Here is a 19,828-nt window from a genome sequence, read left to right as displayed (position 1 = left end):
GATTTTAAGTCAAATGCCAATAACAAATGATTATTAACCGTGCCTCAGGGTCTTAGTTCTCCGACCATGGGTCGAACCTGTGCCCTCTGCAGTGAGGGCATGGAGTCCTAACCACCGGACCACCAGGTAAGTCCCTTAACTGTGTCTTATTTTGTGAATTTTAATGTCTAGAAGTTTGTAGTGTGAAACCAGTCTAGCAACACAGTTTAAATGTAAGGCTAAACCCTAGTGGGTACTAGATTGAGTTTGTCAACTTTAATAATAAGCAGTTATTTTATCAGCAAAAGTGAATTTATTTGAGACTAGCCAGAAGAATTGCAATTTGGCATATACAGACTATGGCAGGCCATAGGCAAATCCAGAGAACCAGGAAGGGGAGCTTGCTTTTATAGGGCATGTGGGTAGGGACCTAGGGAGGGGCAATAATAAGCAGAGTCCTTTTCAGGAAGAGGCTTCTCATTGGTTGGGTGACTACAGTTTCTGATTGGCTGGGCTGCCCTTGGGAAGAGAGACATTTTCTTCCTCCTGGATAGCAAAGTAGGCATCTCCTTCCTGTCCAGATGTAGGGCTGTGTCTCTTCCTGTTTGAAGTAATTCGGTTTGCAGTGAAGCTGGCCAGTTGGACAGCAGAACTTTCCTTATTGTATTGTTCCCTCTGGTTTTCCAGGGGAGGCTTCACCAGGTGTGTGGTATTGTAAGAAGCAGTAATGCCTTCTGTTTTTATGTTTTTTGGTGTTTTTTTTTTTTTTCTGGCTGCACCACTCAGCTTGTGAGATCTTAGCTCCCCAACCAGGGATCAATCCCAGGCCCTCAGCAGTGAAAGCATGAAGTCCTAACCACTGGACAACCGGAGAATTCCCAATCTGATATCTTTTAAAGCTTAAGATTTTATTTGTGAAGTTTGGGGATTTGTTTAAAGAACTTTATTGTGAGTTTAAATAGAATACTGTAAGTGAAATAATAGAGAAATTATATTTCATAACATGTTTTAATCTACTATAATTAGATTGGTTAAGCAATGATGGCTTAGTATTTTGAAATGTATTAATACGTCCAGCAGTCAAAATACACATGATCTTCTATAATAGATATCAGAATAACATTTAATAACACAACACTCATTCCTGAAAACCTAAAATGGACTTTCCTCATCATGTTAAGGAAGAATTTTCTATCTTAAACCAACAGCAGACATTTCTAGAGACATTCAAAATAAAACAACAAAAGAATATAAAAACAAAAACAAACAAACAAAAAAACCCAACATGGTACTGGCATACAAACAGACACACAGATCAATGCAACAGAATCGAGAGTCCAGAAATAAACCCGATTAATTTATAACAGAGGAGCCAAGAATATACAATAAAGGAAGGACAGTCTCTTCAACATAACGGTGTAGGGAAAACTACACAGTCCCATGCAAAAGAATGAAATTGGACAACTATCTTACACCATACACAAAAACTAACTCAAAGACATGAATATAAGACCAGAAACTATAAAACTCCTAGAAGAAAATATAGGCAGTAAGCTCCTTGACATAGGTTTTGGCAATGATTTTTTAAAATCTGACACCAAAAGCAACAAAAGCAAAAATGAAAAACTGGGACTACATTAAACTAAAATGCTTCTGTACGGCAAAGGAAACCATCAACAAAATGAAAAGGCAACCTAATGATGGGAGAAAATATTTGCAAATCATATATCTGATAAGGGGTAATATCCAAAATACGCAAAATATACAAAACATACAACTCAATAACAAAAGGAAAAAACCAATCTGAATAAAGACTGTATAGTAGGGACTTCCCTGGTGCCACAGTGGTTAAGAATCCACCTGCCAATGCAGGGGCCACAAGTTCAAGCCCTGGTCCAGGGAGATCCCACATGCCGTGGGGCAACTAAGCCCATGCACCACAACTACTGAGCCTGAGCTCTAGAGCCCACGAGTCACAACTACTGAGGCCGTGTGCCACAACTACTGAAGTCCGCACGCCTAGAACCCGTGCTCCACAACAAAAGAAGCCACCACAATGAGAAGCCCGTGCACTGCAACGAAGAGTAGCCCCCGTTCGCCGCAATGAAGAACCAAAGCAGTCATAAATAAACAAGCAAATAAATAAAGATTTTTTAAAAAAAGATTGTATAGTAGATGTGAATAGACATTTTTCCAAAGAAAACATAGATGGCCAATGGGTACATTAAAAAAAAAGTGCTCAACATCGTTAATCACAAGGAAAGTGCAAATCAAACCACAATGAGATATCACTCCACACCTGTTAGAATGGCTATTATCAAAAAGACAAGAAATAACCAGTATTGGCAGGGATGTGGAGAAAAGGGAACACTTGTGCATTGCTGGTGGGAATGTAAACTGGTACAACCACTATGAAAAAAGTATGGAGGTTTCCCCCAAATTAAAAATAGAACATATGATTCAGCTATTGCACTTCTGGGTATTCATCTCAAGAAAATGAAAATACCAATATGAAAAGATATATGCACTCTCATGTGTGCTGCAACATTATTTACAATAACCAAGATATGAAAACAACCTAAGTGTCTATCAATGGATGAATGGATAAAAATGTGATACACACACACACACACACACACACACAGAACATACACACTGAAAATATTTTTCAGCCATAAAAAAGAATTACATCTTGCCATTTGTAACAACATGGATGGAATTTGAGGACACTATGCTAAGAAAAGTAAATCAGAACAAGAAAGACAAATACCATATGATCATTCTTATATGTGGAAGCAAGATAAGAAAGAAAGAGAGGAAGGAAGGAAGGAAGGGAGAAAGGGAGGGAGGAAGGAAGGAAGGAGGGATGGAAGGGAGGGAGAAAGGAAGGTAAGGAAGGAGGGAGGAAAGGAAGGAAAGGAAGGAGGGAGGGAAGGAAGGAAAGGGGGAAGGGAGGGAGGGAGGAAGAAAAACACCAAGCTCATAGATGCAGAGAACAATTTGGTGGCAGAGAGTGGGGCATAGCAGAAATGGGTGAACTTCTTTTTTTTTTAGTTTAAATAAATTGATTTTTCAAACAATGAAAATGGGGAATTCATCACCATCAGGCCTGCCTTGCAAGAAATCAGAAAGTATTTTCTTCATGTAGAAGGAAAATTATATATACCACAAATTTGGATATACATAAGAAAGGAAGAGCATCAGAGAAGGAATAAAGGTAAAGTAAAATTTTGACTTTTCTTACTATTAATTGATATAAAAGATAACTGTTTAAAGTAGTAATGGTAATTATGTATTGGGTTATTACAGCCTAGTGATAAGTGGAATGAATGACAACCATGTCATAAGAAACAGGAGAGTGGAATTAGGAATGCTCTATTACAAGTTACCTGCACTACATTTGAAACAGAACAGTGTCATTTGAAAGTGATCTAACATTGGTTAAAATTAAATATTGATATTTTAAAATCTAGGGAAACCATTAAAAACATTTTTTAAAGTATGATTGATATGCTCAAAAAGGAGATAAAATAAGATCATATAAAAAGCTCCTATAAAACCAAAGAAGACAGGACAAAAAGCCTCTGACAATGAATACAAAACAATTACAAACACGACTGTTATTAATTCAAATGTTGTATTAATAGTCATTTTAAATATGATTGGTAAAAATACTCTAAAAGACAAGGACTGTCAGAGTAGTTTTTTTAAAGACACAAATCTATGTTATTTGTAAGAAACCCACTTTAAATATAGACAGTTTAATATCAAAAGGAAAGAGAAAGATATACTATTGTTTATGGTAATAAGAAGAAAGCTGGGGTAGCTATATAAATTTCACACAAAGTAGATGTAACAATTCTAACCATGTGTGCACTTAACAATAGAGCATCAAAATATATGAAACAAAAACTGATAGAACTGAAAGAAGAAATTGACATACTTAGTATTACAGTTGCAGACTTCAAAACCTCCTGTCAGTAACTGAGAGATTAAATAGGGAGAAAATCAATGAGGATATAGTTGACCTGAACAACACTATCAACCAACGTGGACTAAATGAAAATTTTAGAATACTCCTTTCAAAAAAGGCAATCTAACTTACTGTGGTGATCATTTTGCTCTATATACAAATATCAAATCATTATGTTGGACACCTGAAACAAACATAATGTCATATGTCAATTATATCACAAGGTAAATAAATAAAGAGTAAGCAAACTAAAAAAAGAAAAAAGCTGAATGAACATTCTTCTCAAGTTTACATGGAACAATCACAAAGACAGACTACATTCTAGGCCAGAGAATGCACTTTACCAAATTTAAAAAATAGAAATTATACAAATTATGTTCTCAGATCACAGTGGAATTAAACTAGAAATCCATAATGGAAAATAACTGGAAAATCCCCCAAATATTTGGAAATTAAAGAACACAACTCAAAATAACATATGGATCAAAGAAGGAGTCTTGAAAGTAATTTAAGTATTTTGAACTAAATAGAAATTAAATGCAAATTACCAAATTTGTGGGATTAGCAAAAGCAGTGCTTAGAAGAAAATGCACAGCATTAAATGCATATGTTTAAAAAGAAGAACAACCTAAAATCAATAACCTAAACTTCCACCTTGGGAAACTAGAGAAAGAAAAGCAATCTGAACATAAAGCAAACCAAATAAAAGAAGTAATAAAAATTAGAGCATAAAGCAATGAAACTGAAAAAGGGAAAACAATAGATAAACTCAATAAAACTAAAACCTGGTTCATTGAAATGATCAATAAAATTGATAAAATTCTAGCTAGGCTAACAGACAAAGAAAGAGAATAGGTAAATTAGAATTGAAAGAGGGGCCATGACTACTGATTCCATGGACATTAGAAAGATAACAGAGAAAAGTATGAAAAAACTCTATGGCCACAAATTTGATAATTTAGATGAAATGGACCAATTCCTTGAGAGATGCAAACTGCCAAAACATACAAGGAGAAAGAGATAATCTGAATATCCTTATACCTATTAAAGAAATTGAATCAATAATTCATAACCTTCAAAAAAATAAAGGACCAGGCCCAAACGGATTCACTGGTGAATTCTACCAAATATTTATGTAAGAAATTATACCACTTCTCCATGATATTTTCAGGAAAAACAGAAGCAGAGGAAACAGTTCTTAACCTATTCTATGAGGTTAGCATTTCCCTAATACCAAAACCAGACAAAAACATCTGACAAGAAAGGAAAAATACAAACCAATATCTCTCATGAACATGGACACAAAAATTCTCACAAAATATTAGCAAATAGAATCCAACAATGTATAAAAAGAATTATAGACCATGGCCAAGTGTGGTTTATTCTTGGTACGCAAGGCTAGTTCAATAAAGTCAATCAATGTAACCCACCACATCAACGGACTAAACAAGAAAAATTATATGATGTCAACTGACACAGAAAAAGCATGTGACAAAATCCAATACCCAGGCTTCCCTGGTGGCGCAGTGGTTGAGAATCTGCCTGCCAATGCAGGGGACACGGGTTCGAGCCCTGGCCTGGGAAGATCCCACATGCCGCAGAGCAGCTAGGCCCGTGAGCCACAGTTACTGAGCCTGCGCGTCTGGAGCCTGTGCTCCGCAACAAGAGAGGCCGCGATAATGAGAGGCCCGCGCACCGCGATGAAGAGTGGCCCCCACTTGCCGCAACTAGAGAAAGCCCTCGCACAGAAACGAAGACCCAACACAGCCATAAAGAAAGAAAGAAAGAAAGAAAGAATCCTGGTCAAAAAAGGTGATTTACTTAAAAAAAAAATCCAATACCCATTCATAATAAAAATTCTCAGCAAACTAGGAATACAGAGGAACTTCCTCAACTTGATAGAGAACATCTAAAAAAATTGAACAGCTGACATCAAACCTAAAGGTAAGATGCTGGATGCTTTTCCCCTAAGATGGGGGACAATACGAGGATGCCTCCTGTCACCACTCCTATTCAACACTGTACTAGAAGCCCTATCTAATTCAATAAAGCATAAGAGATACACAGATTGGGAAGGAATAAATAAAATGATCTCTGGTCACAGATAACACAGTTGTTTATACAGAAAATCCAAAGAGTCAACAATGGAAAAAAAAAATCTCCTGGAATTAGTAAGTGATTACTACAAGGGTTCAGGATACAAGGTTAATATACAAAATTCAGTGGCTTTCCTATATACCTGCAACAATTAATTGGAATTTGAAATAAAAACACAGTACCATTTATAGTAGTCCCCCAAATGAAATATTTAGGTATGAATCTAACAAAATACATACAAGATTGATAAGCAGGAAACTGTAAAACTCTGAAGAAATAAAATAATCTAAACAAATAGATGATTTTGTTTTCAGATTGAAAGAAACAGTATTGTAAACATGTCTGTTTTTCCCAACTTGATTTATAAATTCAACTTTATCCCCATTAGGAGGCTAATTTGTAGACATCAACAAATTAATTCTAAAGTACACTTGGAATGTCAAGGACTTAGAATAGCCAACATAATACTTAAGAAGAATGAAGCTGGAAGACTCACAATATTTGATTTCAAGATTATTACAAGTTTGTAAGTCAGTAATCAATACAGTGTTGTATTGGTGAAAGCGTATATATACAGATACTTACAATAGAATAAAGAGTCCATAAACAGACTCACACAAACACAGTCACCTGATTTTTGAAAAATGATCAAAGGATTAATCTTTTCAACAAAGATACTAGAACAATTGAATGTCCATATGCAAAAAAAGAAAGAAAGAAAGAAAAAAGAATCTTGTACCTTACATATAATTAACTCAAAATGGATCATAGACCTAAAGTAAAATGCCAAACTGTAAAACCTCTGGAAGAGAACATGGCAGAAAATCTACATGACATTAGAGTTGGTAATAAATGTTTAAATATAACACCAATGGCATTTGTAAAAGAAAAAAATTAATGGATACCAGATATTGGAAGCCAGGCTTCTCACTACTGCAGTAGGAAGTTACAGATAAGCAAGGGGACTAGGTTAGAATGATCCATGTGATGGTGGATTAGAGACATCAGTATGAACTCAGGTTTAACTTAATACAGACACAGATGGTTGCATACAGAAGTATTTTTAGATAAGCGTACAAACATAGTTTAGTACACATACACACATATTTCCTTGCTCTGTCAGCTGAGAAGTAAGAATACCCAGTGGGGGCTTCCCTGGTGGTGCAGTGGTTGAGAGTCTGCCTGCTAGTGCAGGGGACACGGGTTCGAGCCCTGGTCTGGGAGGATCCCACATGCCGCGGAGCAAGTAGACCCGTGAGCCACAACTACTGAGCCTGCGCATCTGGAGCTTGTGCTCCGCAACAAGAGAGGCCGCGATAGTGAGAGGCCCGTGCACCGCGATGAAGAGTGGCCCCCGCTTGCCGCAACTGGAGAAAGCCCTTGCACAGAAACGAAGACCCAACACAGCCAAAAATAAAATAAATAAATAAATAAATAATAAAAATAAAGGAATTCCTTTAAAAAAAAAAAAAAGAATACCCAGTGACAATGAGCACACCTAGCAGGCATTTCTTGGTTTCTAAATACCAGTCTCCAGTAAAAGGAACCAGGGCTCCTTGGGGAAATGGCTGATTCTAGGACCTACCCTGGAGCATTTTGTAGCACCAAAAAGTAACGAAATGCTTTTAAAAATAAATTGCACATACAACAATATGATGGAGGTATCACAAGAGCTAACTGAAAGCATTCCCAATGGCCAAAGCTGGAACAATTCAGAAAAAAATAAGATTAGTATTGGATTATAACCCAAAATACAAAATAAATATCTATGTATCCATACTGATATAAATGATTAAATAAATAAGTAAATAAGAGATAATAGACAAATCACCAGTGGAGAAGGATCCAAAATAAATTATGTACCTACTTCACACTTAAGGAGGTACAACATAGTTTCCCATTCCTAAACTGTGGCCTGGGCATAGTGCCTTCCCTCTAGAGTATAGTATAGAAAGGGGAAAAGAAGAGAGTTAACTTTACAGTGGAAAAACTAGATAAACCCTATTTGAAGCCAGGTGATCAAGGTGATAAGTCATAATGATAGTATGTATTCTTTATATGATGTGATGAGAATGGCATTTTACTTCCGGGTGACCTTCTTCCCCAAAACACATTACTCCACCCTAATCATGAGAAAAACATCAGACAAATCCGAACTGAAGGACATTCTACAGAATACCAGTACTTCTAAAAACTGTGAAGGGCATCAAAAACAAGGAAAATCAGAGAAACTGTCACAGCCAAGAGAAGCCTAAAGAATTATGTCTAATAAATATAATGTAAAACCCTAGATGGGATTCTAGAACAGAAAATGGACATTAGGAAAAAACTGAGGAAATCTGAATAAAGTATGGGCTTTAGTTTACTTAATAATAATGTATCAATATTGATTCATTAACTGTAGCAAATGTATCATACTAATGTATGATGTTAGTAGTAGAGAAGACTTGGTACCAGATAAATGGGAAGCCTCTGCACTATCTGAAATAATTCTGTAAATCTAAAATTATTCCAAAATTAAATGTTTATTTTAAAAAATGTAAAAATACATAAATTTTCTTTCAGTAATACAAGTGTGTTTTTTTTGTTTGTTGTTGGTTTGCTTTTGTTTTTGTTTTTAACATTAGGTCCTTGTTGGTTATCTATTTTTAAATATAGCAGTGTGTGCGTGTTGTTTTTAAAAAGACTGGTAACACCCAGTCTAGGTGAAGAACACTCATACTTTGCTGGTGGAAATGTAAAATGATACAATCACTTGACACAGTGATTCTATGTTTGCATCTTTTTCCAGGAATGATGAAAACACATGACTACAAAAAGGCTTGTACAAGAATGTTCACAGCAGCTCTATTCGTGGTAGCCAAAAGTTGAAAACAGTCAAATGTCCATCAACAGGAGCATGAATAAACACGTTGTGGTATCTTCATACAACAGGAGGTATTTAGCATAAAAAGGGAGGGAACTATTTATATTCTCAACCACATGGATGACTCTCGAGACACGCATTGAGCAAAAGGAGCAAGACACAAAAGAGGACACAGTGTAGGATGCCATTTACATGGGGCTCTAAAACAGGCAAAAGAAGTCTATAGTGAAATGATTCAGGAAAGTTTTGTCTCCAAGTGAGAAGGAGTTGACTGAAAAAGGCCCAAGGGAAATTTCCTGGGTGATGGAAATGCTCTGTATCTTAATAGGGTTACGGGCTACATGAGTATGTACATTTGTCAAAATTCATTGACTTGAACACCTAAGATTTGTACATTTCACCGTATGTAAATTTTACCTTTAGAAGGAACTGTCAACAAAGAAAAAGCAATGTCAATATACCCATTTTGGTTCAGTCCTTTAAATAATTACCCTCAAACTACGTTTTGATTATCTCACTAATGTCATTTGCTTCCCAATATGTTGCAGGTCAAAAGAATAATTTAAAATTCAATAATTAGCATTTTTGAGTGTTTACTATGAATCACCACTATAGCAAAACACCTAAGAAATAAGAATTATGACCCCACTTTACAGATAAGTAAATTAGGGCTCAGTAAGAAAAGTGACTTGTTCAAAATCACTCAGCAAGGAGAGAGCTAAATTCTCCCTTGACTACCAGTATCTTTGGAGCTTGCTAACCAGGTAGGGGTAGAGAAATAGAAGCCAAGGACAATAATGTAATTGAACAGTGAATTCAGCTCTTCGTTTTCAGGAATCCAGGGCAAAAGGGACATGAAGGTTAGATGTGTTGTTTTAATGACTGATATCAGGAATTATACCAGCTCACCAGAAAAAGAAAGCATTTTTCTGACACTAAAATCAAAGAAGAATGTAGAACTTAGCCCTTGTGTACGAGCCATGGAAGAATATCATGCAAAATGTATTAAGTAAATGGCAGTTGTACAGAACATGCACATGAGTTCTTAATCTGACCCTGTCTCATCCTGATGTTTCATAAAAACTGAAAACCTGCTATAGGTGCCTCGCTAACAACCTTAACTTTGATGTGGGCTTCCTAGAAGCTCAGTTCCAACGTGTGGATTTCATTTATTGTAGCCTGCAGGGATCAGCCTATTAACAGCCATGCTAATTGAACTATTTGTTGCCAGTTCAATCTGATCTGCTACTGAGGAAAATAAACATCTTGGTTTATCCAAGACATGTGTTCTCAAGAAGTGCTTTGCTTAGCACCCAGCTGTATATCTGAATAAAATAGAGAAGAGAAATTTCCATAGACAAATGTTTTGGCTAACTGTCTCTTTTGGCATTTCAACTGAAACCTTCTCTTGAAAAAATATAGCTGCCATTTGAACCAAGATTTCTTTAGTTTATTCCATTTCCAATTAGTGGCTCAGCTTTGCATTGGCATTTCTGTCTTAGCAGCTGCAGTGGAGTCACTGGGCCAAATGCTGCCTCTCTCTTTTGCCTACATGCCACTTTTACTGAGGTACACAGGCAGAGCACAAGTACCAGGGGGCAAATCTACCCCCAAATAGCTCCTGTCCTATTCACTAATGCCTCAGTGAGACAATGACAACAGGAGAAATCTCAAGAACATAGATAACCCTGCTTATGGCTCAAATGGAAGGTCTCACCTACAAGCAAAAGTGTTTTTTAAAGCAATCACACATTTGCAATTAGAGGAGAAAAATATTCTTTCTCCACTCCCAGCATTGGGAAATCACATTCTATAACAGTCATATTATAGGCGAATTTGAAGATTCCCTTTTAGAGCATAATGTTGAATCTATTTAGTAAGCATCTTTGAACCAGCGACTCAGCACTGTGCTGGTCCTGCAGGTATAAATCAAAAGCAGAAGTTATTCCTTCTCCTTCTGCAGTGATGCTAGAAATACTGGCAATGGCTAGATTTTGAAAAAGAAATGGAGTCAAAGCCTAAAGGGTAATGGGCATGGCTCTAGCCCAAGGGCATAAGGTATTATTCTGTCCCTCAGATGCCTTTCTCTATCATTTGAGAGTTTGAGGTTCATTTCAGAGGGTTCCGTTAATGATTCCAGAATAGCTCTCCTCTAATCTTGGGTGGGGGTGGGTGCTTGTCCCTTCCACCCTTAGGATGTGACAGTACATAAACACCTCCAGTGTGTAACTTCAGCTCTCCACTGCCCTATCCGCTATGGTAAGCCACTAGCCATATGTAGCTTAATTAAAATTTAAACATTTTAAATTTCAGTTCCTTAATCGTACTAGCCACATTTCAAATTCTTTGATGGCAGGGGATAGAACATTTCCGTCATCACTGGAAATTTTATTGGACATCTCTACTCCACCTAGGAGAAAAGGCTCCTGACGACCTACAGCAGACAATCCTGGTGTTGTTGAATTCAAGATTCTCTCATTATAGAAGACCTTGACAGAATGGCCATCATTAAAAAGTCTACAAGTAACAAATGCTGGAGAGGGTGTGGAGAAAAAGGAACCCTCCTGCACTGTTGGTGGGAATGTAAGTTGGTGCAGCCACTGTGGAACAGTGTGGAGGCTCCTCAGAAAACTAAAAATAGAATTACCATATGATCCAGCAATCCCACCCCTGGGCATATATCCAGACAAAATTATAATTCAAAAAGATACATACATCCCTATGTTCATAGCAGCACTATTCACAATAGCCAAAACATGGAAACAACCTAAATGTCAATCAACAGATGAATGGATAAAGAAGATGTGGTATATATATATATATATACATATATACATATACATATATATATATATATATATATGTAGTGGAATACTACTCAGTCATAAAAAAAGAATAAAATTTTGCCATTTGTAGCAACATGGATGCAACTAGAGATTATCATGCTAAGTGAAGTCAGAAAGAGAAAGACAAATACCATATGATATCACTTACATGTGAAATTTAACATATGACACAAATGAAACTATCTACGAAACAGAAACAGAATCATGGACATAAAGAATAGCCTGGTGGATGCCAAGGGGTTAGGGGGGTGGGAGATGGATGAATTGGGAGTTTGGGATAAGCAGATGCAACTTGTATATATAGAATGGATAAACAGCAAGGACTGCTCTATAGCACAGGGAGCTATATTCAATATCCTGTGATAAACCATAATGGAAATGAATATGAAAAAGAATGTATATATATAGATGTATAACTGAGTCACTGCTGTACAGCAATAACTAACACAACATTGTAAATCAACTATACTTCAATTAAAAAAAAAAAAAGGAAGACCTTGATACATGATAGACGTTTTTGGTCTGACTGCAAAATCACTGGTGCTCAGTTGGGGTAGGTACCCTAACAGTATCAACATGATCATATGTACCAGTATCAACATGATCATATGTACCATCTTGTTTAAAAGAAGAATGCTGAAAACTTGAATCTTGACCTCAGGAAGCTTACAGCTCGACACTTCTCTGCCTCTTGCCTTTCTTCTCCACTCTCTTTGTCCATGTATCTCTCTTTCCCACCCTCCCTCTTTCTCCAATTACCTTTTTCCCTTGCCTCCTCATCAATGAAAGAACTCCACGCTCATTTATACCCCCCGTAAGTAAATGATTCAATCTGAAAAGACCTGTTGCTAGGTTTGAAGACAAAAGTTCGGACACCATAAGCCCACTCCTGAATGACTTCTTTGCATATTGTTATAATTTTTTTTCTATTTCCGTTCTGGGAACTAATGGCATCCACAAAGATCCAGTGAAATCTTTGGGTCTGCTGCAACGTCTTGCCAGGTTGATGAACTGGTAACTGTCCAAGCTTATCGAAACGCTATTGTGATGTCAAGACAGCTGCAAGACTGTTTCTGGAAAGCCTAATTACAGTGGCTGGGGGATGAGCTTGAAAGGATAAAATGCTGTTCCTCAGTAAGATAAGCAAGTGGAACTTTACAAATGTACACTCTCGTCCTCCTCGTCTCCTCTGTTGCCAACAGGCAGCCAAAAAGCCAGCAGGGTTCTTTCAAAGGCTGTCTTTCCATGAGGACTTCAGTGGCGTTGGCACCGAAAGGTGAGACAGAAGGGCGTGCAAAATGGGGCTGAACGCCATGTTGGAAGCACGTTTATTATACTGAGAACATACTTGTTGCTATGCTAATGGGACAGGATTATATTTCTCTATTTAAAATTTTCCAGCACAAATGAGGCCATGTAGTGGGGCTGTTACATCATGCAGCTTTCTGAAAGGGCTGGCGGCTCCTCTCCATTTACACCTCCTCCTCTTGCACATGGCCCCTTTCCTGGTGAGAAGATACTTTTGCTTTTTACAAAGTGGTCTCATTTGCTTGGAAAACATTATGAGACTCGATCAGGATGTATAATAGCCAGATTTCTCAGGACTCCTTAAAGATAAAGATGTCTTGGCCATATTCCAAACATGCCCATCCATCTCTCTACCTCTTACTACCCCATAGCTGCTCCACCAACACCAGAAAAGGAAAGGAAAAAAAAAAACCTGTACTGTTTAACTGAAAAGAAGCATCAGAGTTGAAAGGTCTGGTTTAGGCCTTTTTTCCCCTCCAAGTTAAGCTGCGTTCCACTGTGTGGAGAAAGCGACAGCAAAGGAAGATAAAGCTGGAGAAAATAGAGAAAGAAGACTCTTGTTTTGGGGAAGTTAATCATTTATTGAAGGTAAAGTTTAAAATAAATGATGAACATTAAGTGCCTGATACAAAGAACTCAAAATCAACACATATACCTGTGTGCCTCTAAAATCCATCCACTTAAGGATTACCACTATCCTAACCTAAGCTAGCATCTTCTCACAACTGGATTCTAGAGTTTTCTTCACAGTGGGTTAACTGGTCCTGGACTGGTCCAATTCTGCTTCAATTAATGAATTCATTTTCCTCTCTGGAGGCGAAGTCACATTTTAAATTTTGCTTAAATCTCTTCAATAGTCTATACTGCTTTTAAGATAAAAACCTTCCTTGACACAATTTATAGGTTTGATAAATTCCAGCCCCTCCCTGCCTTTCTGAGAAGGTTCACCTCATACCACCATCCCGGGCTTTCTCAGCCCTGGTCTCTCAGTCTCTCTTCAGCATCATACTACATCCAGTTTCAAGATATTTGTATGTCCCTGCCTCCTCTGCCTGGAATCCCTTTTCTTTCTCTCTTCACCAGTTGAACTCTAATTCAGTATTTATATCTCAGTCCAATCGATATTTCACCAGAGAGGCTTCCCTAACCTACCTAGGCAAAAACCCTCTAGTATATTCTGTTTTATTTGTATCCTGACCTCACCTTTCTAATCGTTACCAAGATTTTGTTTTCATATTCATTGTGTGAATATTCAATCAATGCTTTTCCCCCCAGTAGTTTCCTAAGGTCAAAGAATATGTCTTTCTTGTTTACAATTATATTCTTAGGGTCCACCTAGCACCTGGCACTTTGCAGCACCTCGGAAACACTCGAGGAAGTATGAAAGATAAGGAAAGAAGGCAGGGAGGGAGGGAGGGACCTGCCGAGACATAACACAATCTATTCCCTGAATGCATGAGACCCAGTCCATGACCCTATAATAGTCCTCCATAAATAATTGTTGCTTTATTGAAAGCAGTCAGCAAAGATGAATTGTCAGAGTCAAGTGGTGAGCAGCGTAGGAAAAGCTCTCTTGGGTACAGTAAAGAGCACATCTAGGAGGACTGAAGGATACCTGAGAAACGTATTCGTGGCTGGATGTGGCGTTCCTTCATTTGGTGGATTTTAGCGAGATAAGCCAGACTCAGTGTGTTCTAAGACACACGGCAGTAAGATCTTTCCTTTGAGGAAACAGACCTTGCTGAACGTGCTTTCATCAGACGTGAGAAGTAGAAGGATGGACTACACGGCCTCCACCAAGCTCCTAGGGCTCCAAATAAATGATGCAAATGCTACCAGTGAACTTACTGAAGGGCCAGTTGGAGAGTGTGAAAAAATACACCTTCCAAAAATTAGACAAAATATGATAATGACTCTACTGTTCTTTTCCCAAATAGAGGAAAATTTAGCTCGCCAAATAAGGTAATTGGTATATTAAAGAGCCTAACACTTTGTCTGGTATATTATTATATGGTATTTATTTCATCAATGTTCAATCTAGTGCATGTTATGCAGTGGTATTTTGTTTGGTATTTGCTGAACTGAAATGATAGCAGCTTCCAGAACCTTAACGTACGGTGAGCCTGGATCTCCACTTGAAACAGTGTCCACTCTGCAGCACTCAAAGTGCTGTATTTGGGGATGCGTGCTCCAATGTATAGTCCCTTGGAGGCTCTAGTGACTCTGGGATCCTAATAAGATGTATGTTACCTTGCTCTGGCTAGATACTGTCCTGAATGTTACATTTTTGCATTGTCAAGTTGTTTCTAAAGTGTATGAGCCCTCCAAAGATCAATAAAGTCTTAACTCACAATACTAAATCTATTTTTTTTTCACCATACTAAATCTATTATTAATCTTCCTTATTGCAGTCCATGGCTAAGGCAAAACAAAAAAAAGAATATGGAAACTTTTATTTAACAAAATTAGTGGCTATATGTTCCATTTAAATTTTAGCATTCAGATAAACCATAAACTTGGATTTAATGAAATATTTGGTAAGCGAACTTGTCTAAGTTACGAAGGACTCATATATATATTCTCGAATTTTATTTAGCAATTTTATAAAAACATGTGAAAAAATAAAGAGATGTTCAAATTTATTTACATCATTCTTAAGTGGTTAATTACAGTATAAACACCATGATTTTGTATACCGAAATAGAAAAAAAAGTCCTTAGAGACATGTTTAATCATTTGGATCTAGTAGTACAGTGTTTATTCATTCATTTTTAGTCCATTAGAGTGTAAATTAGATTTGATTTGCTTGCTCTGATTGGCTTAATTGCCCCAGTTACAGCTGAAGTACAAATAAAATTGTAATAAATTGAACAGATGTTTAACCTACTCTACCAAGATCTTTAATAGTCAATTCCAATTGCAATTTACATTCAGCAATTTAACAAGACCCTTAGGAAACGTATTTGATTATTAAAACAAGCTGTTTGTTTCTGTGTGTAATGGAAACAAGACCACTGTGTCACGTGCTTAGGTCTGGTGCAATTTTTTGTGTATTTAATCTTGCTTCTCTCTTTTTAGGGAAACACATGCACACACACACACCCACACGCTGAATGCATGGCTAAAGAAGTTAGTTGGCCAGCTTAAAAAAATGGACATCACATGCAAAATGATGATAGAAGGGAAATTTCCCAGAATTATGAAATATTTTATAAATAAACAAACAAATCCTATTACATTTTCCACAAGCATCTTCACCAAGAGCCTTTTTTATAGCCAATGGAAACTCTCATCTTAATTAAGTCAATTAGAGAACAACCAGTTCCATCATTCAGATCCTAAATGTCTTTTACCCACAGCCCATGGGGAAATAAAAAATATTCTTCCAAAGCATGCATGACATTGCACTGTCTTCTACAATCTTTTCACTTTAATGTGGCTGTTAAGATACTGCATAACTTTTGTGTGATTTGTTTCTAAGAATGCTTGGCAGAAACTGGCACATTACAGCACTTATATTTCCTCAGGAAGGAATTTAAGATGGATTTTATGTCTAGTTCCATAAATTTATAATGTGAATCTCCAGATTCCCAGTTATTATATACTGAGGCATGTTTAGGTAACAGGAGAGTTAGCTTACTAAAAAGATAAGCTTGTACTATGGTTGTAGAATCACAGAATTGAAAACCAAATAAACATTAAGAATCAGCTAGGGCTTCCCTGGTGGCGTGGTGGTTGAGAATCCGCCTGCCATTGCAGGGGACACAGGTTCGAGCCCTGGTCCGGGGAGATCCCACATGCCACCAAGCAACTAAGCCTGTGCGCCACAACTACTGAGCCTGTGCTCTAGAGCCCACGAGCCACAACTACTGAGCCTGTGTGCCACAACTACTGAGCCCGTGTGCCACAACTACTGAAGCCTGCACACCTGGAGCCCGTGCTCCACAACAAGAGAAGCCACCACAATGAGAAGCCCGCACACCACAACCAAGAGTAGCCCCTGCTCACCACAACTAGAGAAAGCCCATGTGCAGCAACGAAGACCCAATGCAGCCAAAAATAAATAAATAAATAAACTTATTTATTTAAAAAAAAAACAAAAAAGAATCAGCTAATCCTGGAGCCAAAACTCAAATGGCTACAAGGAATCAGGGACATAGCCTAAATAAATGGGGACCATGATGAATTGGAGAGCGCCCATCTCCTTTAAAGGGAGAGACTCACTTAGCTCCAGGCAATCATTGCCATTATAGAATGTAGGCCAGGAATGAGATTCTGAGTTTTCATGAAAAGCTCAGAATCCAGATTTTTGTAGAAAAAAAACAAAACAAAATAAACACAAAACTCTCGATTTAAAAAATGTTTGCACCTACTTAAAAAAAATTAATATTTTTCATGTTAAACAGCAAAAACAAATGAACCAAGTACATCCCCAGTTTATGAACTGCTGTTTACTCACTGATCTATCCAATCCCAACATTTTACAGTTGACAACACCAAGTCGCCAATAATTCAAGTGACCATTATACCTTAATGGTAAAACCATAAACTAAAACCCCTATCTCCAGAAAGTGAAAATCACTCACTTTGGGTTCAAGTCCCAATTATGGCCCAATGTAACTGCACAACCTTAAGCAAATTAATTTCTCTAATCCTCTGTCTCCCAATTAGTAAAACATAAATAGTAATAGCATCTATATCATAAGCTTATTGAGGGGATAATGTGAGGTAATCTGTAAACAGTCCCTAGCGGAATGCCTAGAACCTGGTAAATGTTCAATAAATAGAACTTATGATCATTTTCATCAGCATTATCATTTAGATCTTTCTGAACAAAAAGGAAATAATCTTAATAATGAATCCTAGCCTTACTGATAGGACATTTTATTAAAAATATATTTCAGACCAGAAACCATAAAACTTTTCGAAGAAAACAGGAAAAAAAAAGCCCCTTGACATGGGTCTTGACAATGATTTTTTGGATATTACACCCAAAGCACAAGCAACAAAATAAAAAATAAACAAGTGGGACTATATCAAACTCAAACGCTTCTGCACAGCAAAGGAGATCATCAACAAAATGAAAAGGCAAGCTACTGAATGGAAGAAAATAATTGCAAATCTGATGAAGGGTTAATATCCAAAATATATAAAAATCTCATACAGCTCAATAACAAAAAAAAAATGAAATTAAACTTGGGCAGAGGACCTGAATAGACATTTTTCCAAAGAAGATATATGAATGGCAAAATGGTGCTCAACGTCAATAACTATAAAGGAAATGCAAATCAAAACAAAATGAGATATCACTTCATGCCTGTTAGAATGGCTATTATTAAAAACACGCAATAAAAAAAATGTCAGCAAGGATGTGAAGAAAAGGCAACACTTGTATACTGTTGGTGGGAATGTAAATTGGTGCAGCCACTATGGAAAACAGTATGGAGGTTCATCAAAAAATTAAAAATAGAACTACCATATGATCCAGCAATTGCACCTTTGGGAATATATCTGAAGGAAATGAAAACACTATGTCATAGAGATATCTGCACCCCCTTGTTCAGAGCAGCATTATTCACAATAGCCAAGCTATGGAAGCACCCTTAGTGTTCATCAACAGATGAAGGGATAAAGAAGATGTAGTTTATATACACACAATAGAATACTGTTCAGCTATTTAAAAAAAGAAGGAAATCTTGCCATTTGTGACAACATGGATGGACCTTGAGGGCATTATGATAAGTGAAGTAAGTCAGACAGAGAAAGACAAATACTGTATGATCTCACTTGCATGTGGAATCTTAAATCAAAAACAAACAAACAACCAAAAAACCACACTCATAGAAAAAGAGATCACATTTGTGGTTACCAGAGGTAGGGGGTAAGGCTGGGAAAGGGACGCAGATGAAAGTGGTCGAAAGGTACAAACTTCCAGTTATAAGTAACTGCTGGGGATATAATATACAACATGAAGACTATAGTTAACACTTCTCTATGGCTTATTTGATAGTTGTTAAGAGAGTAGATCCTAAGAGTTCTCATCACAAGGACAAAAACATTTTTTTTCTTTATTTTTGTATCTATATCAAATGATGGATATAACTAAACTTATTGTGGTAATCATTTTATAACATATGTAAGTTAAATCATGATGCTGTACACCTTAAATGTATACAGTGCATATGTCAATTGTATCTCAATGAAACTGGGAAAAAATATATCTTAAACTGTTATGAGAGTTTATACTGAGGAAATGCCTCCATGGTCTCCAGTGCAGAGTCAGAAGTTAAAGAAGAGTGATAGGAAAAGAGATAAAGGGAAAAAAAGAGGCCCAGGAGTAAGGAGCACTATAGTCACAGAAGACTATCTTAAGAACCTCACTTCCAGTAAATTAGGGGGCCTTGACTAAACAATGTCTCCCCCTCCCCTGACCCTCAACGTCTTTGAAATAGACAATAGGAAGGACTACTAATCCAAGGGGAAAATGTGTTGTTTTATTTTTTTAACTGGGTGTTTGTGTCCACCATTAGGAGGCAAAGTGAAAAATAAAACACAAATAAAAACTTTTAAGCCAACTAACTGTTCATTTGGAAACTGCTTCATTCAATCATGTCCTTTTGTTCCACCTGAGTTCATTGTGACATAACCCTTAGTCTGACTTTATTATGCAGGACTATTTTCCACTATGTAAATATGACACACCATCTCTTGTCATGTACAACCTACATGAAATCCAGAAGTTACTTCCTAGTTATACCA

This window comes from Balaenoptera acutorostrata, chromosome 3 (assembly GCF_949987535.1).
Source record: "Balaenoptera acutorostrata chromosome 3, mBalAcu1.1, whole genome shotgun sequence".
In the NCBI taxonomy this organism is placed as follows: Eukaryota; Metazoa; Chordata; class Mammalia; order Artiodactyla; family Balaenopteridae; genus Balaenoptera; species Balaenoptera acutorostrata.
This window is presented reverse-complemented; position numbering follows the sequence as displayed.